This window comes from Dendrobates tinctorius, unplaced genomic scaffold (assembly GCF_039654945.1).
Source record: "Dendrobates tinctorius isolate UK_male_01 unplaced genomic scaffold, ASM3965494v1 ptg000038l, whole genome shotgun sequence".
NCBI lineage: Eukaryota > Metazoa > Chordata > Amphibia > Anura > Dendrobatidae > Dendrobates > Dendrobates tinctorius.
The window spans coordinates 8,101,113-8,127,472 of NW_027361706.1; the positions used below are offsets into that span (position 1 = coordinate 8,101,113).

At 42.5% G+C, this 26,360-nt stretch overlaps 1 protein-coding gene across 1 annotated transcript in view; it reads right to left on the reverse strand.

Moving 5' to 3' along the window:
• CACNA2D3 (calcium voltage-gated channel auxiliary subunit alpha2delta 3) overlaps positions 1–26,360 on the reverse strand; it is a 1,008,555-nt gene that overhangs the window by 841,097 nt on the left and 141,098 nt on the right. The gene's annotated exons all lie outside the window — the stretch shown is intronic.

The following is a 26,360-nucleotide window of genomic DNA, read 5'->3' on the forward strand; positions in this document are numbered from 1 at the left end:
TATCTCTTATTTCAAGGGCTTTACGTTGACTTGGTCTTACAGGAAATGTACGCTGACTTTCGTAGAACAAAGGAGACGCCGTTTGACATAGAGATCGATAAACAGTATTACCGTCTTGTAGTTCCCTGCTCATTATTCCACAGGAAAGAATTACTGTGAGTGCAAGCTGCTTCTCATCTCAAGACTACAGATATAAGACATCAGACCTTCCTCGCGAGCAGCACTCACGCTAAAGTAATGCGGGGCCCTGGGGAATAGTTCTCTTGACCACTTTTGAAATAGCAACTGAGCAAAAGTAATGTGGAAATAGTAAATGTTGACGTAACACAAGGGTGGAAATTGCACTAAGACCAACACCTTCAAATGCTGCTGTATACAAGAGATATAGTGTTCTTCCCTAAAAGCGAATGTCAGCAACTACTGCTTCCGAATATGGAGATACAGTAGAGTCGTATTATAATTATGTAAGCCCTACAAAGGACTCAAGGATTTTGGTCTTCTTTTCTGAAGTGCTACTCTTTATAAAATACCGCAACCCTTCTCATTCTATAGATTAGTGGATGTCTAAGTGGTCAGATTTCCAATACCTGTAGGTCATCTCTTGCTGGCCTCCATGATGGAACAGTAAATACCTGGAGGAGCACATTTTGAATGGGAATCCAAATTTTTCACATGTCATAAAGTGATGGCATATCTTTAAGCTATGCTATTACTCTATAATCTTTGGGGGTCCAACTCCCCTAGTGTTCCATGTCCTTCTACATTTCCTTGTACAGAGCTGGTTTTGGCTTTTCAGTATTGTGGAGAACAGAGAAGGTAATCTGCAGGCAGGTACAGACTGGGATTGAAATTCAGCCCTGGATAAAATGAAAGCAGTCTCAATGGAGCGCTGATGTGAGCCACACCAGTGGGGAGGACGGTAGAGGACAAGCCCAAGGCAGCACCAGCTGCAGACCCTCGTTGAGGGACAGTAAATGTAGAGCAATGAACCGCGGTCAGGAGGGCGCCACGCAAGGTCAGGAGGGCGCCACATGAGGAAGACAGCGTCCTGCTGTTGAAACGTGCGTTGTGGAATAAAGGCATCAAACAGATTTCCCTCTTGTCCTTGGCGCCCTCCTAACCATGGTTCATTGCTCTACTGAAATTCAAACCTGGCATTTGAAATCACTCAGGCCCATTCTGTCACTGTCTCCAAGCACCAGATGGGATATATTACTAATATTTCCATAGATGGAGGAAAGCAAGATTTACTACAAGACCAATATTTCTAATGATACCTGTGGCCTGCTGGAGTAAGTGACGGAGTCAGCGACTTTGTGCTTCGTCACAGCTCTTAACAGTATGGGTGTCTTGAGAACACTGATTCTGTTAATAACATAGCAGACAAGGCGGCCCATGACCAGACAGGCCCTTCTGGCATTTGCCAGAATTGCCAGATGGCCAGTCCGGCCCTGTCTGCAGGTAACTACTTGCTGGCACCACACTTGTGTAGGACCACTCTGAAGTGCCCTGTAGAGCCAAGTGGCCAGGGACCACTGAACAGGAAAAATTTAATTGTAGATACAAGAGCAGTATCTTTTATTCCCGGGATCAGTTGTGTTCCCAAAAATTAGATCAGCAAAGATGATAACGAAATAGCATATTCCAGAGATATGCCATCAATTAATGACTTGTGAAAATGCAGATAATATAGACATAGCACTAAACCACCAATTACTCTCATGATCCATGGGGTTCCAAAAGGTTGGATGACCACCTATCACAAGGTGATGGCTGGGAAAATCGGTTCAATAAGCAGTTAGCAACTGAATATAGTTACAAAAATTATCAACCCCTTTGCAAAGTTTGCAAAAGACAGGTGCAGACTGTGGAAGATTTTCTCATCTGATGGAATCTGGCCGATTTTGCAAATGGCACTCTGATCAAACTCTGATGAGAGTTTAATTATAGTGTTGACATAGTGCTATCCTTGTCTCTCGGACGAGGAGAGGATGGAGAAAAAATGTCTCCATCTTCTCCACTCTGTGATGCCATGGAAATCAGAGTGCAGTTCGATGTTTTTCACTCATTGACTTACATGGCCGAGTGAAATCTGAATATCAGATCAAACTCGGGCATGCAATGTTTTTTTCCTCAAACAGACACTGTCCGAGGAAAAAATTGGACACATGCATGGACTCATTACATATAATCTGGGCCCAATCCGATGTTTTGTTGGATCACACTTGGATGGAAAATACTCTTGTCTGCACCTGCCTTCAAGCCAGGTACACACGGCCATAGATTGTTTTATCTGAGAGAATCCGGACGAGAGTGCAAGTGACACTCTGACCAAACTCTGATCAGAATGTGAGCATTGCGTGCTCTGATTCTCTCATGTGAGGAGAAGATCGAGAAAAAAAGTTCTCCATCTTCTCCAATTGTGAGTGCACAGAGATCCAATTGCACTTAGATATCATCCGAGTCCATTACTATGATTTCCACTCATTAATTGACTTGTATGACCGGGTGCGATCTGAATATCGTACCAAACTCGGACATGCAGCAATTTTTATCTCGGACAAACCCTCCAATTAAAAAAAATTGGACATGTGCACGGCCCCATAGACTAACATTGGTCAAAGTGTGATCTGATGTTTTGTCTTGGACCAAAAATACACTTGTATGCTCATGCCGTTACTGTGTAAACTGAAGCCTCTGTGTCTGCTGCCACCAAATCTTACTGCAAGTCTTTTACCGTCCTTTGAGAATTTTTTGATCACTTGCCTTCTCAGGAATCAGGTGGCAGCTGGAGATGGCTTCTCTTTATGCCACTTTTTTGGGCCATTCTCACGATTTTGCCATATTTATAACATGCAATCAAATGTCACAGTCAGCAAAACCCCCTAGCCAGTCCAGGTATTTGGTGTATTTTAACTCAAATGCACCGGATGAAACATATAATTCCTATAAAACTAGTAATTCATTAAAGATATGTAAAATACACCAAAAAGGCAGTGAAACTAATAGACAACATAAAGAAAAAGAACTCAAAATAGTTATTCTTAATGGACCTATGATATCGTAGTCCAGAGAAATGTGCATATAAATTAATCCACCTGGAAACACCAGGCAACACCAAGGACCCTGTGAATCCCTCCTGGTATTCTGACCTCAGACCAGTACCTGACTATGCCTTTGTCTCTTCCCTCTATTTCTGACTTACCCTCCTGGCTTCTGACCTTGTACTCCTTGACTATCCCAACTCACAGCTTGTCAGTGAGATGTGACTCAGCATCATATTACCCAATTATAAGGATACAGCTTAAACTGGTACTGCTTATCCACAGAGGTTGGGACCCTATATAGGATGATATGCGGTACACCTGATCAAATGGTGGCTCTCCTTAGATAGCCCTATCAAAACCTACCGAGATGAAAGGTGATGAAAGAGATGATTGGATATAATAGCAATAGTTGATAACTGAGAGTCCACAGTCTAAAAAGTAATTATAAATATGGCGATAATAATTTATTTCATTGGTTGTGCTTCAACACGTTTCCCCATCTTTCCAGGTTCATCAGGGGGCTTGATGGGCAGCACGGTGGCTCAGTGGTTAGCGCTGCAGCCTTGCAGCGCTGGGGTCCTGGGTTCGAATCCCACCAAGGACAACATCTGCAAGGAGTTTGTATGTTCTCCCCGTGTTTGCGTGGGTTTCCTCCGGGCACTCCGATTTCCTCCCACACTCCAAAGACATACTGATAGGGAATTCAGATTGTGAGCCCCATCGGGGACAGTGATGAAATGTGTGCAAACTGTAAAGCGCTGCGGAGTATGTTAGCGCTATATAAAAATAAAGATTATTATTATTATTAATGTGTCTAGGAGTAGGCAATGAAAGTCACGGGCTCCTTCTGGCTTTAAATATGCCTCCATAATCAGGATAGTGTTAGTTCCAGCTCTCATAGTGAAGGTACTATTCAACAAAACAGGTCCACCCAGTCCACATGATAGTAAATGGGGGTTTCCATTGTGCTGGACCATAGAGGTCGCACTGTCCATATTAGATCAGAGCTTCCGCTCTCCTATAGTCTGCACATGCTTTATGACGTAATCGGGGCGGCAATACCAGTGTACTCGAGACTGGAGCGCACATCCGAATATGCAAATGTCAGGTCTGTCTGGAAGCGCATGCGCTGTACACCAAACTGTGTGCGCATGCGCTCCAAGTCGGAAACGCAAAGTATTTCATCTAGCCCGAATATATGGCCTGATGTGAATGTGACCTATATTATGGACAGAATACACGTGATCCAAATAATGAAGCCTTTGATTAGAATCGTCAGATGTGCTTAAGACAACATCAGTGGTGACATTTTGTATTGAATTTGGAGAAAACACTTGATATATACATTGTGGTGTTGAGCTATTTAAATTGATCTTATTTAATTGGTTTATTGCAAACAGCAGAAAGTTTGTCAATATTTGCTAATAAAACGAATTTGCAATGAGGGTTTGATTATTTGATTGCAATTGTGTGCCTGCAACTTTTGATGTCTATGACATTTAGCCCACATGCAATGATACCAATTTCTGTAGGTACTGTACATTTAAATATTGGCAAGACGCCAAAAAGAGTTTCCTCAAAAGCTATCATGTCAGATGAAAACTTCTCGACCACCATTGAAGAATATAAAGACTACATAATGATGACATCTTGACATTACAATCTTTATAACCTCGCAACAAGCGACAATTGTCTGAACCATAGAATGAAAAGCGACCAAACACTAGATCAATATCACATCTTATGGAAAGCCTATAAACATCATTATAAATTACAGTTACAGCATTATTTCACTATAATCAATGCGAAGAGAACAGCAGGACATCGCTAATCTGCATTTCTCTAATACATGAATATGATGATCAATAAACTCCCTGAAATGTATAACATTCACTTTACTATATGGACTTTTTTTTTTTATAATTAGCATTCTTACTAAAGAGCAGAATCCGTTTGTGCCACAGAGAAAAATATTGCATTTCTTTTAAATGATGCAAAGAAAATTGATGGTTGGTTACTGCACTGATAAAAAGATAAAAAAGAGAGAAACTTGTGGTGTTAGGATGCAATTAGAGTCATACATTCAGAATTTAGGGTTAAATATACTTCTACTGTACTCATCACAGATGTATTGAGTCATACATGTCACGATTCTACCTCTCAGTGAATCTGGGATGCATTTACTGACGGCTTAGCTGTCCAATCTGGAACAGGGACGTGCTGAGCAGTCAGTGTTTTGATTGACAGCTCATCTGTACAATCTGAGACTGGCCGGTGCTAGCTGTCTCCAGGTGTTCATTGTCCCAGGTAACCTACCTGGGCTGTTTCTCCCAGACCTATGCCAGACGTACATTAAGCTTTTGAGTGGTTCATTTTGTCTGTGCCTTGTGTTCTGTTTGTTGATCTTTCATTGCCTGACCTTGGACCTCATTCTGACCAGCTGTCAAGATCATTTGGATTACATACTTATTACAAGTAAACAGGTCATAGGTGAGGATGTTATCTTTCATAGCCTTTCAAACCCATTTTTGTCAACTTCTGTGCATGATATGAGGCCAAAATCACCAGGGTATGCGAAATTTTGATCAGGGTCATTTGGATGTTTTGGCTTGTGATTATGATTTAAAAAGAGAAAACACAGTAGTTTGATAATAAATGGCTTCACCCATTCACTAACTATGAGTGGAGAAAAAATTTTGGTGTTATCATTCATATTCTCTAAAAAAAAGGCCAAGAAAGCAGAAATTCTGTATGTAAAATTTTGAGCACAACTGTACTTTATCATTTTTATCAAACTAAGAGGGTGACAAAGTGAAGGGTAAATTGATTTACTATTCTTTTTTTTCATTTTGATCACTGTGATAGGGTCTATCACTGTGATCAAAATGATCCAATAGGAACAATGTCCTATTGTTTCCGGGTATTGGCCGTCAGATCTTGGCAGGCGCTTTGCGCATGTGATCGCCATTTTTTTTCAGAATAGATGACATCGGGCTGGGGCACTAATCAGGTGAGACCAGGGGAAGGTGGAGGTACTAGGGCATCTTGGGGGGCATAATTTCTCTCCTCTCTGACACGTACAGTGCCTTGCGAAAGTATTCGGCCCCCTAGAACTTTCAACCTTTTCCCACATATCATGCTTCAAACATAAAGATACCAAATGTAAATTTTTGGTGAAGAATCAACAACAAGTGGGACACAATTGTGAAGTTGAACGAAATTTATTTGTTATTTTAAATTTTTGGTTAAATTAAAAAACTGAAAAGTGGGGCGTGCAATATTATTCAGCCCATTTAACTTAATACTTTGTTGCGCCACCTTTTGCTGCGATTACAGCTGCAAGTCACTTGGGGTATGCCTCTATCAGTTTTGTACATCGAGAGACTGACATTCTTGCCCATTCTTCCTTGGCAAACAGCTCGAGCTCAGTGAGGTTTGATGGAGATCGTTTGTGAACAGCAGTTTTCAGCTCATTCCACAGATTCTCGATTGGATTCAGGTCTGGACTTTGACTTGGCCATTCTAACACCTGGATACGATTATTTGTGAACCATTCCATTGTAGATTTTGCTTTATGTTTGGGATCATTGTCTTGTTGGAAGACAAATCTCCGTCCCAGTCTCAGTTCTTTTGCAGACTCCAACAGGTTTTCTTCAAGAATGGTCCTGTATTTGGCTCCATCCATCTTCCATCAATTTTAACCATATTCCCTGTCCCTGCTGAAGAAAAGCAGGCCCAAACCATGATGCTGCCACCACCATGTTTGACAGTGGGGATGGTGTGTTCAGGGTGATGAGCTGTGTTACCTTTATGCCAAAAAGTTTGATTTTGGTTTCATCTGACCAGAGCACCTTCTTTGGGCCCAAATGGTTCTGCAAATTTGCGGCCTCTGTTCACACGGGATGCATTCTAGTTGGCACTGGGCAGCCCCCCTATATGGTGTTACTAAGAGGTTGTGAGCCAGAAGCCCTGCATTCCCTGTGTGAACACTGCCACATGCGGATTATTTTTTCTGCACTGGTGTACCACACGGCCAATCCCTGATTGTAAGCTGGCTGTTTCATTTGGTATTTATGCACCTGTGCAGTTGCCATTTTACTTGGGTCCGCTGCACCCTGTATTAGTGCAGATGCATTTGGGCCTGTCTGGTTTGTAACTGAATTTTTTGGAGGATTTTTTTTCTCCTCTTTTTGAGGTTTTCATGTTAGAGTAGGGACTGACAAGTGTAAGGAACTTTGATGCAGTTTGCCAGCTTTCGTATTAAATCCTTAATATCAACTAATACCTTACATATATTGATATGTTTTTTGTGCACTTTTTATATTTTTTCCAGGGTGCAGTTGGGCCCAAATGGTTCTGCAAACTTGTGGCCTCTGTTCACACGGGATGCATTCTAGTTGGCACTGGGCAGCCCCCCTATATGGTGCTACTAAGTGGTTGTGAACCAGAAGCCCTGCATTCCCTGTGTGAACACTGCAACATGCGGATTATTTTTTCTGCACTGGTGTACCACACGGCCAATCCCTGAGGATTTTTTTTTCCTCTTTTTGAGGTTTTCATGACAGAGCACCTTCTTCCACATGTTTGCTGTGCCTCCCAAGTGACTTGTTGCAAACTTTAAATGACACTTTTCATGGATATCTTTGAGAAATGGTTTTCTTCTTGCCACTCTTCCATAAAGGCCAGATTTGTGCAGTGTATGACTAATTGTCCTATGGACAGACTGTCCCACCTCGGCTGTAGATCTCTGCAGATCATCCAGAATGATCATGGGCCTCTTGGCTGCATTTCTGATCAGTGTTCTCCTTGTTTGAGATGAAAGTTTGGAGGGATGGCCGGGTCTTGGTAGATTTGCAGTGGTATGATACTCCTTCCATTTCAATATGATCGCTTGCACAGTGCTCCTTGGGATGTTTAAAGTTTTGGAAATCATTTTGTATCCAAATCCGGCTTTAAACTTCTCCACAACAGTATCCCAGACCTGCCTGTTGTGTTCCTTGGTCTTCATGATGATCTGTGCTTCAAACAGAACCCTGAGACTATCACAGAGCAGGTGCATTTATACGGAGACTTGATTACACACAGGTGGATTATATTTATCATCATTAGTCACTTACGACAATATTGGATCATTCAGAGATCCACAATTAACTTCTGGAGTGAGTTTGCTGCACTGAAAGTAAAGGGGTCGAATAATATTGCACGCCCCACTTTTCAGTTTTTGAATTTCCACAAAAATTTAAAATAACCAATAAATTTCGTTCAACTTCACAATTGTGTCCCACTTGTTGTTGATTCTTCAGCAAAAATTTACATTTGGTATCTTTATGTTTGAAGCATGATATGTGGGAAAAGGTTAAAAAGTTCTAGGGAGCTGAATACTTTTGCAATGCACTGTATATAATGTCAGAAGAGAGAAATCATTGAAACAGCGGGCACACTTTTTGTTTTTTTGTGAGCGGACACCAAAAAATCCGACCCTGTTCAAGTTCTCCGGGGTCTCAGTTACCCCCTGACTCTGGGGGGCGCTACAGCCTTATTCTTGATCGCCATTTTAAAACGTCGATGAGGGAATAAGCACCCTTAGCGACTGCTGTTTTAATGCGTATCTGTGGTCGCTAAGGGGTTAAAGAAAAAATACTAATCCTATTTATTAGACCACTTCTGCATTTTTCACTCACTCCTGGCTTTGGCTTACAAAGACTGATGGAAAATACTGGACGTGTGAACGTGGTTTTACCCTGAGAGGAGATAGGAGACAGGGAAGAAGGTTAAATCCATACTGCTTGAAGAAGGGGTAACAACTGAAGTCCAAGTGAAATAAGGTAATAAAAAGAAAGCAGACCATACTCCCCCAAGACAATTGTACAGGGAGATATAGTGCGGCTGCCACTAGACAGGTAGTGGTGGCCTCCAGGAGGACAGCCAGAGAGCTGACCTGCGGCTGCTAAAAGACAGGAACCTAGGAGAGGACTGCCCTGAGATTGTCAGGTTGGAGATGGCTCAGTGGGACCTTGGGGAGATGCAAGCAGAGTGAGTAGGCCTGAATTAAGTTAGACTGTTCGGGTGTATGCATTGGCCTCACTGAGACCTGGTGAGAGAGCTGCAGTAGACTATGGTCGTATACAGTTGCTGGTGCCCCGAATAAACCACAAATGTGAAGCTCCTGCATAATTGTTCTACGAGAGCTTTCGTTTGAAACGTTGAAAGTATCATGTCTCCATATTGGATGATTGTACAGTAAATATAGTCATGCTGTACTGTTTCTAGGATTTATTTTCTTGTCATGGAGCCAGGGTGTGCTCAATATACACCACAGAGGGTGCAGTGACTTTCGGTTCATCTGCTCCCCTCTGTACAACATTATTCACACCACTAAAATGGCTGCTTAAAAAATGCAGCGATCTTGTTATGCCGCGCTCACCAGGAGGCGGGGCTTCGGCCCCGACGTCACTCCCTCCGGTACGGCGGTCCCTCGGGGGTCCCCGTTGGGTGCGCACGCGCAGCTCTCGTCCCCGGGTCTCCATGTCACGTTTGCGCTTGCGCGCTCCTGTCAGTGCTGTATAGGACTCGGTCCTCTCTATGGTAATGGAGGATCTGACCCGGAACCTGTAGTGGTCATGTGCTTTCTGGCTAGGTCCTGACCCGGAACCAGTAGTAGTCATGTGCTATATCAGACGACCTCCCCCTAGGGGAGGTGCCTGATTATTGTTGTGCTTCCTGGCTGGGTCAGCTGTGTTCCAGCCTGGCTGTGCGCTGTTCTCAGGTCTTCTGCTCTGTCTGCTATTCTGTGGTGCTCCTAGCACTTGCTCTGAACCGTTGTTGCTTCATGCTCAGTTGTGCCTCCTGGCACATCCTCTCGTATCCTGTCCCTTGTTTCTTGCTCAGTCGTGCCTCCTGGCATTCACTCTATTCCTGTGTTCTGTTACACCTCCTGGCACGACTGCTGCCTCATTCTGTACCCTGTCGTGCTCCTTGCACGCGTCCTGCTTTGTCTACCTCCGGATGTGTTACTCGCTACACGCCTTATGTGCCCACGTGTACCCGTCTTGCACTATCCTGTATTCAGCGCACTCCCGAATATTCTCCTGTGTTCCCTAGTATCCTGCACCCTCCAGTCACACAGTCTCGTATCTCCTGTGAGCCGGCCGCCTGGTGCCAGCAGTCTTGGTATCGTATCCCCTGGAGCTTGCTCCTGACACTCCCTGTATAGGGGGTGGTCCTCACTAGGCTAGCTCGCCCTGGGAGGGTTGGTGCCGCGACCCAGAGGGTCCACTCCAGGAGTCGCTAACACTCTAACACTCTAACAGATCTCATGTAAAACATGCTTCAAAACCACAATGGTAAAAAATAAAATGTGTGAATGGAGATGAATTAGTTCTCATTTAATAGCATTGTATAATGGGGTCGCAACAGAAAAAAAACAGGAAGTCAGCATGCTCACTGCGCCAGCTGGTTCAAAATCTATTACTGCATAGCATACTACATACACTCACTGGCCACTTTATTAGGTACACCATGCTAGTAAGGGGTTGGACCCCCTTTTGCCTTCAGAACTGCCTCAATTCTTCGTGGCAGAGATTCAACAAGGTGCTGGAAGCATTCCTCAGAGATTTTGGACCATATTGACATGATGGCATCACACAGATGGCGCAGATTTGTCGGCTGCACATCCCTGATGCGAATCTCCCGTTCCACCACATCCCAAAGATGCTCTATTGGATTGAGATCTGGTGACTGAGGAGGCCATTTGAGTACAGTAAACTCATTGTCATGTTCAAGAAACCAATCTGAGATGATTCGAGCTTTATGACATGGCGCATTATCCTGCTGAAAGTAGCCATCAGATGTTGGGTACATTGTGGTCATAAAGGGATGGACATGGTCAGCAACAATACTCAGGTAGGCTGTGGCGTTGCAACGATGCTCAATTGGTACCAAGGGGCCCAAAGAGTGCCCAGAAAAAATTCCCCACACCATGACACCACCACCACCAGCCTGAACCGTTGATACAAGGCAGGATGGATCCATGCTTTCATGTTGTTTACGCCAAATTCTGACCCTACCATCCGAATGTCGCAGCAGAAATCGAGACTCATCAGACCAGGCAACGTTTTTCCAATCTTCTACTGTCCAATTTCGATGAGCTTGTGCAAATTTTAGCCTCAGTTTCCTGTTCTTAGCTGAGAGGAGTGGTACCCAGTGTGGTCTTCTGCTGCTGTAGCCCATCTGCCTCAAAGTTCGACGCACTGTGCGTTCAGAGATGCTCTTCTGCCTACCTTGGTTGTAACGGGTGGCAATTTGAGTCACTGTTGCCTTTCTATCAGCTCGAACCAGTCTGCCCATTCTCCTCTGACCTCTGGCATCAACATGGCATTTCCGGCCACAGAACTGCCGCTCACTGGATTTTTTTTCTTTTTCGGACCATTCTCTGTAAACCCTAGAGATGGTTGTGCGTGAAAATCCCAGTAGATCAGCAGTTTCTGAAATTCTCAGACCAGCCCTTCTGGCACCAACGATCATGCCACGTTCAAAGGCACTCAAATCACCTTTCTTCCCCATACTGATGCTCGGTTTGAACTGCAGGAGATTGTCTTGACCATGTCTACATGCCTAAATGCACTGAGTTGCCGCCATGTGATTGGCTGATTAGAAATTAAGTCTTAACACACAGTTGGACAGGTGTACCTAATAAAGTGGCCAGTGAGTGTATATAGACAATGTATATATACACTAGAGATGAGCGAACAGGCTCGGATAAGGTGTTATATGCTCGTGTGCTAACCAAGTGTCTTCGGTGTGCTCGAAATTTATGTTTGAGTTGAGACATCCGGACAGCCGCGAGACATGCAGCCGTGGGGACTCGAAAAATTTTTTTGAGCACGCCGAAAGCACTCGGTTAAAACATGAGCACGCTCGGGCACATTCGCTCTTTACTAATATCTACACATACACCGGGACACAGGCTTCGCATGAAAAAAAACCCATAAACAAAGAGCGTACAGCTAAAATTACCCAAGTCTCGGAAGTATCTGTGACCTAGCCTATCCTTGCTCTCTAAAAATGTTTAGCCCAGGGACTTGGTGGGGGGGATTCACTAATGTAATCCTAGCCTTGGACCCTTTAATGTCTTTCCACAAAAGATCAAAATGTTTTCATATCAGGCCACGGCGCATTACTATTATGTATTTGTGCATTAGTAGTTCACAGGGGGCAAACTATGAAAATTGTAGAAAACATGGAAAATTGGAGGGAAAGAGAGAGAGAAAATGGGATTAATCATCCCTATTTGTTGTTATGGAGCTAAGAAACGCTAGCGTGCTGCTGCTATTGGAAAACAAGTCACCACTTTCCATTTATCAAGAGGTGATGCGCTCTAATGTCTAATGGGTATAATTACACATTTGGATAAATAACACTGAAAATGCGGCATAAATAGCAGACAGAGAGAGCACTTCCAGGCTGAGCAACTGGGTAAATGATATAAATGCTGCAATAAAGCACATACAGTACAACCCTAATAGCAATCATTGTGCTCAAAATAACCCTTAAAGAGAACCCGTCACCACAAAATGTACTTACTTACTGTGTGATTGGCCCAAAACACCATCACATTATAAGCACTGACGCTTCTTATATGCTGTAAACACCTTCAAGTATAATTAACATTGATAGCAGAAGAGGTATAAAAGCTCACATTTTGCCGCCTTTTCAATGAAAAATGCATGAAGATCGACCCTCTCTCTGAAAAACAATGTTCCCTTATTCTTGAGCTGTCTCTAAAGACAAATATTTGAAGCTACTGAGCCTCGAAGCAAAATACGTAAGAGTGGGTCCTACTAGAAGGTTTTGTGACACGGTAGAAGTCATACAAAAAGTATAAAATTCTAATGCTACAGTAGTTTGTACTTGCAAACTTTTTAAGTTGGGTATTGGGAAGGAAAGCTAGTTGATTTCTGTCCCGGTTCAAGCTCCAAATCTTCAATCCAGCTCCTTCTGTAACACGAAGCATACTTCTAAGATCACGCTCCCTGGGATTAAAGGTCAGTTCAGGCATCAGAACTCTGCCTGAGTATTCGGGTTGTCAGTGTTTTAACCAGTACTCTGGATCAATATACTGTACCTGCTGCTCAATTTTACTACATCATTACTGTGATACACTTGATAAACCCAGCTCTGCTACAAGGCTGGGCTCTGCTACAAAACTTAACTCTTCTACATCGCTGGGTTCTGCTGCGAGATTACTTTGAGTTAACAAACAAATCTGTATTCCAACCACAAGTATGTGTCTTCACAGATTTTTTGAATAAAATTAAAATGTATTTAGAATAGTAGCTACATTTAAAAGATATAGATAAAGATAAGAATTAAAAAAAGCATATACGGGGCCTTTATGACTATATGAGAGAGATGTGCCCTGTTGCCGAAGGGTGCAGTATTTAAATCAAAATTCTGGCTCATAACCATGAAGTTTCTACTCATGATCAGACTGAATTATTAAAGGGGTTGTGCACAACTAGGACATCCCCTTCTCACTCTGAATGTTAAAATAAAAACACCAATGCTCACCTCCCACGCTGGTGCCGTTCCATTGGTGTTGGCACTCGTGTTCCCGTGGCTCATGTGAGCTCTGTGCCTAATTAGTATTGGCGTCACTGTCCCAGCAATTGGACATATAATTAATCAAGAAGAAGTCAGAGCTACGACTAGCCGCTAACTTCCTCTTGATCACTTATACGTCAAAAGGCGGGGACAGTGACACCAGCGTTAATTAGGAGCAGGGCTCACGCGATGTAACAGCGTAACCTGAGCCGGGAATGCGACTACGCAATTGTTTTTTTTTTTTCACTTGAAAAACAAACTAGTCCAGAGTGGAAATGCGTTGTGGAAACAAAAACCATTCAACTCATCTTTGTCCCAAGGATTCTTTATTACAGCTTGATATCTTGGTATCATCCAAACTGGTCAACTACGCTGGAGGAGATCATCTCCCCTGAGACGAGGTAGCAGTAGCTGCTATCTTCAGGTGTTCATAGATGGATAACCAGCTCAGGTGAGCACCATCCTTTTACTTACCTTTGTAGCTAAAAGGGCATCACCTGATTGTCTTGTGCTCTTTTTGTTCCTCCATGGCTTTTATACAAGTTTAGAGATGTCTTACAAAGTAAGGTCAGACCTGGGAAAAAACGCTACGGCTCTCCCAAAAAATGATCTTAAAATGGAAAAAATCAAACTGGTCATGAAACTTTTTAACACTTTGGTTGAATTAATGCGTTTATTATTAAATCTGTCCCAAAAGACATCGTATCACATCCTGATGAAATTCTTATGAATACTGATTCAGCTACAAAGTAGCTGCTACTTTGCTATGTACAGTGGGGCAAAAAAGTATTTAGTCAGTCAGCAATAGTGCAAGTTCCACCACTTAAAAAGATGAGAGGCGTCTGTAATTTACATCATAGGTAGACCTCAACTATGGGAGACAAACTGAGAAAAAAAAATCCAGAAAATCACATTGTCTGTTTTTTTTTCATTTTATTTGCATATTATGGTGGAAAATAAGTATTTGGTCAGAAACAAGCAATCAAGATTTCTGGCTCTCACAGACCTGTAACTTCTTTAAGAGTCTCCTCTTTCCTCCACTCATTACCTGTAGTAATGGCACCTGTTTAAACTTGTTATCAGTATAAAAAGACACCTGTGCACACCCTCAAACAGTCTGACTCCAAACTCCACTATGGTGAAGACCAAAGAGCTGTCAAAGGACACCAGAAACAAAATTGTAGCCCTGCACCAGGCTGGGAAGACTGAATCTGCAATAGCCAACCAGCTTGGAGTGAAGAAATCAACTGTGGGAGCAATAATTAGAAAATGGAAGACATACAAGACCACTGATAATCTCCCTCGATCTGGTGCTCCACGCAAAATCCCACCCCGTGGGGTCAGAATGATCACAAGAACGGTGAGCAAAAATCCCAGAACCACGCGGGGGGACCTAGTGAATGAACTGCAGAGAGCTGGGACCAATGTAACAAGGCCTACCATAAGTAACACACTACGCCACCATGGACTCAGATCCTGCAGTGCCAGACGTGTCCCACTGCTTAAGCCTGTACATGTCCGGGCCCGTCTGAAGTTTGCTAGAGAGCATTTGGATGATCCAGAGGAGTTTTGGGAGAATGTCCTATGGCCTGATGAAACCAAACTGGAACTGTTTGGTAGAAACACAACTTGTCGTGTTTGGAGGAAAAAGAATACTGAGTTGCATCCATCAAACACCATACCTACTGTAAAGCATGGTGGTGGAAACATCATGCTTTGGGGCTGTTTCTCTGCAAAGGGGCCAGGACGACTGATCCGGGTACATGAAAGAATGAATGGGGCCATGTATCGTGAGATTTTGAGTGCAAACCTCCTTCCATCAGCAAGGGCATTGAAGATGAAACGTGGCTGGGTCTTTCAACATGACAGTGATCCAAAGCACACCGCCAGGGCAACGAAGGAGTGGCTTCGTAAGAAGCATTTCAAGGTCCTGGAGTGGCCTAGCCAGTCTCCAGATCTCAACCCTATAGAAAACCTTTGGAGGGAGTTGAAAGTCCGTGGTGCCAAGCGAAAAGCCAAAAACATCACTGCTCTAGAGGAGATCTGCATGGAGGAATGGGCCAACATACCAACAACAGTGTGTGGCAACCTTGTGAAGACTTACAGAAAACGTTTGACCTCTGTCATTGCCAACAAAGGATATATCACAAAGTATTGAGATGAAATTTTGTTTCTGACCAAATACTTATTTTCCACCATAATATGCAAATAAAATGAAAAAAAAAACAGACAATGTGATTTTCTGGATTTTTTTTTCTCAGTTTGTCTCCCATAGTTGAGGTCTACCTATGATGTAAATTACAGACGCCTCTCATCTTTTTAAGTGGTGGAACTTGCACTATTGCTGACTGACTAAATACTTTTTTGCCCCACTGTAGGTGACGGTTGCCTTCTGGGGATCGGTTCCGGGCCATGGGCATTGTGCTGCTGTATCACTGAACACAGATTATATTAATGCTTTAAAGACAAAGGATTATATCTGTTTACCGAAGCAACTTGCCATCCAGATAATTAGGTCACAGCCGACGCGGCTTCCTGTGAACCTCTTGTTGCCTTGAATGTTCTGTAACTTCGGAAGGGACTTGTCTCTTTAATTCCAATGCGCAAAACGTAAATGTGCAGCATTTTATTTGTTCCAGTAAATTAAACAGTACAGAAAACAGAGTTTAAAAAGGGAGAAAAAATAATCTCTACTGGGACAGAGCTCTTCAAACAACTATGATATCAATTAAAACCACACTCTATTTACAGCTAACAAAATCCTAATTAAACAGCTTGGCACCCAACTCCCAGCTAAAATAAACAAAGTAAAAGGTCATTTGAGCCTCTTGACATTGCTGGATTATGTGTTTGTTCAACCGAGGAGAGAAAAATCATCCTTGCTACTTGCTGTCGGCAGTGGGGGTCTCTGACAGTTAAAATAAACTGTATTTTTATATCCTGTTTATATAGAACTAACATAGTTTCCGCATAGGAAATTCACATCTATCAGTGTTATGAATGAGTCACCAAGGAGGAAAAACAAAAACAAGCTAAGGCACAGAAAACCATAGAGGTTGGTAACTAAGCGGATTGCAGACCCCTGATCCTATCCACAACAACTAGCAGTAGCCGTGGAGCGTACCTACGATGATCCTAGACGCCTCGTCACAGCCGGATAACTAAATTAGCCTAAAGCAAGAAAAGGGGAAATCTAAACTGCCCCAGAGCAGACCCCAAAGCAATAGACAGCCCCCAAACATGTATTGTCGGTGAGACAAGATAAAAACACAAACACAGATAGAAAAATAGGCTGACCAAACGATGGGGCCCACACTAACTAGAAAGGACAGGAAAGGAAAGATGCTGTCTGCAATCACGCACAGAACCCTGCCAAAAAATGTCCAACACTTTCTGATAACAAAAACCCAGAAGTCGCTAGACTTCAATTCCCTATATCAGCAGTTTGGTATATTCTGAAGACAGAGCAAAAAGAGACCAATCTGATCAGGGTCAAAAAGCAAACTGGCATAAACAGAGACATAAGAATGGAAATTCAGCACAACCCCAGCAGGGGCTGGCTGACCACAAAAACTGAGTAAACCAGACCAAATCTCATGTGAAAAAATAGCAGAGCACACTTAGCTTGAGAAGGCAGGAACAGAACTGGAAACCAGAACCACAGGCAGGAAAAATCACCAGCACAAAATTAGGGAGTCGGCTTTCTTAAATCCAGTCAGAGACTCCTGATGTCCACTCATAGTCCTCCTCCTCTGGTGGCAGGTCTCTGCCACTTAGATCAGCTTCATTACCTACTGTCACCACCAGAGGGAGCCCGGATGGAGAACTCACGACTCCTCTGTCAACACAGCCAGCTCCACCACCCTCACCAGAAGCCAGAGGTAAACCAGAAAATGAGTTCACAACAGTACCCCCCCTTGAGGAGGGGTCACCGAACCCTCAGCCTTCAAAGAAGTGGGCTGAACCCAATCATAAATGGCCTGTACCTTGGCTGGGTCCATTTCAATAGTTGACGGAGACAAAATAAATCCCAAAAATGAAATCCTCTGTACACCAAAAAGGCATTTCGATCCCTTAACATACAGGGAATTCTCCCTCAAAATCCGGAACACAGTCCGAACATGTTCCACATGAGAATCCCAATCACTGGAAAAGATCAGAATATCATCCAAATAGATGATCAAAAACTTATCCACAAAGTCCCGGAAAATATCATTCATGAAGGATTGGAAGACAGGAGGAGCATTGGAGAGCCCAAAAGGCATCACCAGGTACTCAAAATGTCCCTCCGGAGTATTAAACGCCGTCTTCCATTCATCCCCATGCTTGATGCGAATAAGATTATACACCCCCTGAGGTCAAGCTTAGTAAACCAGCAGGCACCTTTAACTCTGGAGAATAAATCAGAAATCAGGGGTAACGGATACTGATATTTAACCGTAATCTTGTTAAGGGAACGATAGTCAATACAAGGCCTTAATAAACCATCTTTCTTAGCCACGAAAAAAAAACCCAGCACCTAAGGGTGAAGAGGATGGTCTAATATGACCCTTCTCCAATGACTCCTTAATATAAGATTGCATAGCCTCGTGTTCAGGTACAGATAAGTTGAAAAGCCGACCCTTGGGAAATTTACACCCAGGCCTCAACTCAATTGCACAGTCATAACTCCTATGAGAAGGCAGGGACGCAGACTTACTCTCACTAAATACATCATAAAAATCAGCCAAATAGTCAGGAACATCATGAGACTGGGGAGAGGTAGAGAAAACAGGAGTGTCACCAAGAGCACACTGACAGCCCCAGCTCACCACAGACACAGATTTCCAATCCAAAACTGGATTATGGATTTGCAACCAGGGAAAACCCAGAACAATAGTATCATGCAAATTATGCAGTACCAAAAATCTACAATTTTCTTGGTGGTCTGGGGCGACCCGCATTATCACCTGGGTCCAAAACTGAGGTTTATTCTCCGCCAAAGGAGTAGCATCAATACCCCTCAAAGGAATAGGCGTCCGAAGAGGTATCATGGGAAAACCACAACGTTTAGCAAAATCCAAATCCATCAGATTCAAAGCCGCTCCTGAATCCACAAAAGCCTTGGCGGAAAATGTGGATAAGGAGCAGATCAGAGTAATTGCCAAAAGAAACTTAGGTTGTACGCCACCCACAGCAAATGTGTGTGCAAAACGTTTCTCTTGTCTAGGGCAGACAGAAATAATATGAGAGGCATCTCCACAGAAAAAACACAGCTTATTACGCCTTATATACTCCTGACATTGCACCCTAGACAAAACTCTATCACATTGCATAGGTTCAGACATTTGTTGAAAAGGTGGCACCACCTCTCGTGTAGTTTTATGTTCATGTAAACGCCGATCAACTTGAATGGCTAATGACATAGAATCGTCAAGACCAGAGGGAACAGGAAATCCCACCATAATATCTTTTACGGTTTCTGATAAACCCTTGCGAAAGAGAGCTGCCAAGGCACCATCATTCCATGTAGTAAGGACTGCCCACTTTCGGAATTTTTGACAGTATAACTCTGCAGAATCCTGACCCTGGTTCAATGCCAATAGGGCTTTCTCAGCTTGATCAATAGCATTAGGTTCATCATACAACAACCCCAAGGCTTGAAAAAATGCATCCACATTAGTCAGAATAGGATTTTCAGGTGTCAAAGAAAACGCCCAATCCTGGGGATCGCCGCGCAGCAAGGAGATGACAATTTTAACCTGCTGCGCAGAGCTCCCTGATGAGTAAGGCTTCAAGGCAAGAAATAATTTACAATTATTCTTAAAATTCAAAAATTTAGACCGATCCCCAGAAAACACATCAGGAGTAGGGATTTTTGGTTCAACAGCATGTGATTGAGCGAGATAGGCGGAAATTCCCCACACTTCAGCAGTGAGCTGCTCCACACGATCAGACAATTGCTTAATCTCCATTAAGGAAAAATCCTCCTACGTCCCCAGAGAAAAAGAGGAAAGAATACATATATATATAAAAAAAAATTCTGACACTTTTTTTTTCTCCTGCTTTTGAGTACCCTAGAATCTGCGGTATGGCTGGTGATTCTGTTATGAATGAGTCACCGAGGAGGAAAAACAAAAACAAGCTAAGCCACAGAAAACCAGAGAGGTTGGTAACTAAGCGGATTGCAGACCCCTGATCCTATCCACAACACCTAGCAGTAGCCGTGGAGCGTACCTACGATGATCCTAGATGCCTCGTCACAGCAGGAGAACTAAATAAGCGTAAAGCAAGAAAAGGGGAAATCTAAACTGCCCCAGAGCAGACCCCAAAGCAATAGACAGCCCCCAAACATGTATTGTCGGTGAGACAAGATGAAACGACCTATATCGATGCGTTCAGAGACTGTCAAACCCACCTATATTGAGGCGCTCAGATGTCAATCCAATATGTATAGAGGTACCACATGACTGATCGTTGGGTAAGATGTCAACCGGGCACGTCTGATTTTAGACTGACGATCGCATTGTTCTCCCAGAAATAAGCCGCCAGCCGTCGTGTCAATCGGCGACTTTCTCATAGGGAACACATGAGCACACCTGTGGATGGGGGCCTTAATTTTATTGTTAAGTGAATCTGTCACCAGATTTCACAATGTAAATAAACTGCATAAATTATTAAATAAAATGTAATAAAATAGCAGTAAAATAATATAAAATATAAACATAAATATATACAGTATATACACTAATAATAAATAAAATCCGTCCCAGAGTTGCTCTATAATCCAGGACTCATAAACTCATGACATGCTCATTTTAATATTAGGATTATACAGACTTTGTGACTTGGATATTTTGTAATTCGCTTTTCAGTTCTGCAAAATTTACCTCTCCGGCCCCTCTACTCCTCACCGCCATCGGTCCAGTCCTCTTTGCATCATCAGATCTTTGTCGACAGTGCTGAAATCCCCAGGCATTGGTCGCTAGGCAGAGGCTTTTAAATTTGCTAATAGCTCTGTGCTGCAACCTTTGCGGACGCATGAGCATAACCTCCCGGGTTTACAAATCCCGGATGCCTCGACCTAGCAACCAATGCCTGTTGTGCCAACGTCCTTTGCACTTCTGTGATAGGGAACAGTATTGTGACTTTGGGACAGTTTTCAGCTCCGCCATTCATTAAAAATAAGGTGTTACTCTCCATGCAACAAGAAATTGAGTTATCTTGAACTCTGCTTCCCATTACATAGCCCAAAAGCCGATATGGAGACTTTTCATGGTATATTGTAGAACACTAGAGGACCCAGACAATTGTGGGCCCCTGTACAAGAACAATATATGGACCATTTGGAGTCCAAAAATGCATTTTAATGCACAATTCCACATGGTTTGAAGATGGAAATTGTCCCCCTGACCTCTCGGGCCCCAGTGCGGCCACACAAGTAGCACCAATGATATATCCACCCCTGCTGTTGAATTGTAAATTTCACACATTTTGGGACTAGAGGTAAGCAGGTTTTTGGAAAACGTATGTGTGCGTTTCACTAACTAACTTGTCCACATTGGAGAAAGTGAGTGACCTTCAGCCAAATAGTCTCGAAGTTATAAATAAGTGATAAGTGAATCCTTAAACCAATATTTTAATCTGAATATTAACATGTCAGCGAATCTTCCCCTCTCTCCCCATTGCTACTAGAAGTTCTGAACTTTGCAGTTAGATCATGATTTTAACTTAACGAAATTAGGATGGTACTGATCGCCGATCTCCAACATGAATCAGAGATGAATAAAATATTGTAAATTGCTGTTTTGACTGCCGACTGGGGTGACAGGTTGAGATTATCCCTGACAGCTGTCTGAGCTAATCAGAATCTCATTTAGGAAGGTTGAAGACGCTCTCGTACACTATTAAGAGCAAGTCCCAGGCTGAAAGGAAAGACCGGTAACATTCTAGAAGAGCAGTAGCTTTCATTGTGATACATAGGCTGCAAGATCAAACGTGTTTATCACCATGAATATGAAAGGCTTCCTTTTAAATTAATAATTAAAAAGAAAAAAAAAATTAAGACCAAAATATTTGATGTAAAGGAGAGGATGATGTTAGGGTGTTACGTGCTGTTGTACGTTCCTTCTGGAAGTCATTTCAAAAAGTTTCTCAAAATAAATACCACCAAAGGAATATATGGGGGAAATAGATGAGAGTTGGCTAGATGAGTACAATCGACATGATGTCTTATTTTGATATTATAGCGTTCTTCCCAAGGAGGTAACTCTACGTGCATTGCATAGGTTGTATCTGGACCATGGAGCCAAAGGAGTAGACCAGTATCGTGCTTAACCCTCCGTCAGGCGCAATAGATCTGACAGGCACACAGTAATTAGTTTCACTTCTCTCTCCTTGCCCACTTATCAGAAAACCCCACCCCTCCTAGTTATCTCCTGACTCTACAGGCTCTGTGAAACCTGATATCACAGTGACTCAGCAGACCTTCTAGTGGGCAGATATCAACACTTTGGCTTCTCAGGCACATTGTGCCTGATTTCAACACAAATTGAAAGGTTAGTATTTTCTTTTTTTATTCATCACGATTGTGTATTTAGCTTGTTTTATGAAGGATTAATGCTATGTTAGTGTACATAAGTACTGTTTTCTTAGACAAAAGGAGGGTGGCTTCTAAGGCACATTGCGCCCTAACACATACTCTTTCTCTCTTGCTTCAGATTTTCTGCTGCAATGGCCAGAAAACAGTATGATTCATCTAAACACCTTCATTTAGAAGAAATGAAGATTTTTTTGTTAGAAGATGATGAGGAAGAACCAGCAGTAACTGAGGATTTAGAGGAATCTAGTGACATTTCATCTGAAGATGAGGTAGCAGAATGTAACACTGATTCTGGAACAGAGCAGGATGGTGATGACACTGATACAGAGGAAACAGACACAGATCTAGCTTATTATTTGGGCAAAGATAAAAATACAAAGGACGTCCCAAGGACGTTCCAGAACAAACACCGACTCTACCACCTTCTAAAAGACGCAGTTGTACTACCTGCTCATTTGTATCTGGTTTCAGAAGGCTTTCTAAATATGACTGCAAAATATGTAAAGAATCAATCTGCCTTTCCCATGCAACTTTCGTCTGCCAGCCTTGCTTTTCTAAGTGTACCTGTGCTGCTCCTGCTGCAATTGAAACCACTGAAGATGAGTAGAAAATAATTAAGTAACATCTAAGTGCAATATCCTTTAAGTTTTTTTCCATAATTTTATATTTAAGCAATAGTTAAGTAAAGATAACTGGAGCCTATTTGGCGGTACTACCGAAAAGTGGTACTTTTAGTTTTAATAAGTTTATGGTTAATAAATGTTTTTTTTTGCATCTGATTTGGTGTAATCTCTTTTAATACATTCCTATGAAGGTCACTGACTACTTCTATAGTCCTGAAATTGAAATATGTAGCTACTATAGGTGGTTTTCTGACCTGTGCTTGTCAGGCACATTGCGCATGAACTGAGGAGAATCTATATTGCGCCTGACGGAGGGTTAAGAACGACAAATCTGTTACTCTTTTAGTTATGTGTCAAAAATTTACCATAGTAATCAAAAATTTTGAGCTGTGACTCGATATTAGTTCTCCATCTTGAAAGGAGCCTAATGAGCCTTAGTATGAACTATAAAAGAACCAGATGGGGCTCAAGAAATGAACGTTTTCTATTGGTAGTTAAAGTCGTTAATTTAGCAAATACTTATCAATAGAGATGAATGAATCAATTCAACTCAAATCGAATTTGTGACGAATTTTAGGAAGCTCACCGGACCTGACGAATTATGACAATATCCAATTTAATTTGCCTGCTCCTATTGTACACAATCTCAAAGACAACATCAGCCGGAGACAGCCCACATGACCTTGGGCGAAACCAGATGGACTTTCCCAATAATGCCTTACAGCTATTTCATCACATGGTATAAGGGGTAACGTTTCTCCTAGTGGAGAGTGACACGCCTGATATGCCATTGTAAGGAGACATATAGGCCATGCAATGCTCCTCTGGGAAATTAAATATGCAAATTGCCTCTTTAGAGAGGAAGAGGACTTGAACTCTAGTGTCACCTATTGGAAGTAGCAATCCTAAAAGTCAATATCGACGATTTAACGGGCAGTGCAACAATGCCAAATCAGAATCTCTGTTTGCAGATATGTGTTTTGGGGTGTTGCCCCTCCTCAGTGCAAAGCATGAGATCTAATTTAGCTGTATGAGAGACAAGAAGGAGAAATATTACATCATAGACCCCAGTCAGATGCCTCTAATTCTGCCAAATCAGATCTCATGCTTTGCACTGAGGAGGGGTAAAATCCAGATACACATGCCTACAAATTGAGATTCTGGTTCGGCTTTTAACCTAAAGGCCCTGTTATACACAACGATATTGTGAACGATATTGTGAACTAAACCGCGCTTAGTTACCCTCTGTTTACCCTGGATACCAGCGTGTTCGCTGGTCCTGATTGCTGGTGAGTCTGCCTATGTGACAGCTCACCAGCGATTAGCTATCTATGTCCCAGTGATCCCATCCACGTCGGATCGTTGGTGGGATCGCTGGGATATTGAAGTGTGTAACGGGGCCTTAAGTCATGTGAAAAGGCTCGTTAAAGGGTTGATTTTGACTTTTAGGATTGATACTTCCAATAGGTGAAATTAGAATTTAAGTGCTCTTCTTCTCTGAAGAGGCAATTTGCATATTACAAAGTATAGCACTTCACATAGTATAACACAGGATATCATAGCCTGTATAAAAGCCATAACAGGGAATGCAGAGCAGCAACCATTTTGGGATGAATTTCTTTAGTGAGTGGATGTCACAGCTCACAGTCTAGCAATAGAAATAGGGAGAGAGCCAAAAACTCTGGTAGATATAGTACTGATATTGTGCATGACAAAACAGCAGTGAAAAATGTTTTTACATCCAATTACCCATATCCATAAATGTGCAGGTCACTTTGACATATTTTAGACTGTGTTGTGTTAAAGTGCTTGAAAGGGGTGAGATACTGTCTATGAAGACCTTAGATTATTATTTACCGTACATTATTTCAGGGCAATTGGAGTACTTGCAATTCATAGTGAATTTATTCAGCGCAAGCCAAATTTTGCCAAAAGTGGAGAATTGAGATTTCAAAAGATTTGATCATCTCTACCAATCAAATTCTCCTGCGACTCCAATAATCTCCTAGAAAAAGAGGAGCCTTCGTGATCTCTCATAAGAGTTGGCACATCTCCTTATGGCCACAGAAACCTCCTGAAAACAGAACTTCCGAGAAGTTTCTTGTGCGTGATGCTGAGATGCCCCCAACATCTAAACTCGCATTCAGTAGGTGGAAAATAAGGTTTGGGGGAATGTGAACTGATAAAGGGGCATAGCTACTGGCAATTAATATACACACATCTCCTCCACGAAATGATGTTAACGTTTAGAAGGTTTGACGTAAAGGTATCTGGCACCAAAGAATACTCCCTCAGATTAGGGCATACACAAAATATTCAGACCTGAGGTGACCTCTGTAGGTACACAATACTCAAAAGATTTTGAGAAATTACCTATCTGAAGCATCTATGACTTCATTGATGGTCTATCTTTAGGAAAGGAAATTGATTTTTGGTCAATGGATAACATCTAGTCCTCTGCAAATTCCTGGGAGCTCACATCTCCTTTATTGTCACCAAATACACAATGCCCTGTCCTTGCAGATGTCTTTGACTGGCATGGCTGGTCAGTCGTATTCACATCAATACCAGGCACACCCACCCTGATATATGGGATGCTGTGCCTATAGAAGCAGACACGGGACAACTGAAGTGCCGCTCAGCATGGTTTATATGAAATGGTGCAACATCTGCATGAAGGCAAACATCTGATTGGTCGATGACTTATTGTTGTGGCCTCTGTACCTTGTCGTGAAGAGGTCTCAGTGTTTTTAATTAAAAAGATGACACAAAATAGAGGTTCCATTTAAAATTGAAATACAAGGATCAAGTAGATGTTAATTAATGAGTTTATATACCAGTCAGAGCCGTAGAAAATGCGATATGCGTGACTTACCGGAGCGTGACATGTTTTATTATAAACTGCTTCAGGGGCAACAAGACAGAGTTAACAGAGGGTGAAAACATGGGTGTAAATTGAAGCTAAATATTATTAGCTCTGGAGAAGCTGGCTGCAAATCATAGCTGATAGCAAACGTCCATTTCTATGTAAGAACCTGGAGAAATGACTGAAGTTTACAAGTACATTTCCAGTTCAGAGTCCCTTTTCTTTTTTGGGGGGGTCTTAGAAAATAGAAAGCAAAATGCTCTTACTAAGGGCTCATACTCACTTGCGAGAGACTCTCACGATTCTTGTGTGAGTCTCTCGCATGAAAACCTGGTATTGCCGCCGGCACTGGGACCGGAGCGTGCGGCTGCATAGAAATACATTTAGCCGCAACGCTCCGGTCCGAGTGCGGGCAGCAGTGCCAGATTTTCATGCGAGAGACTCACTCGAGAATCGTGCCAGTCTCTCGCAAGTGAGTATGAGCCCTAAAGCTGATAATTCTGTATAGGAAACCTATTAAACCTAATAAATTGTCAGTATTCTGCCCAATGGGAGAGACTACTGGTAATTAGAGTTGAGCGACTTTTGGTTTTTTAGGGTCGAGTTTCGTTTCGTGAAACCCGACTTTTCCAAAAGTTGGG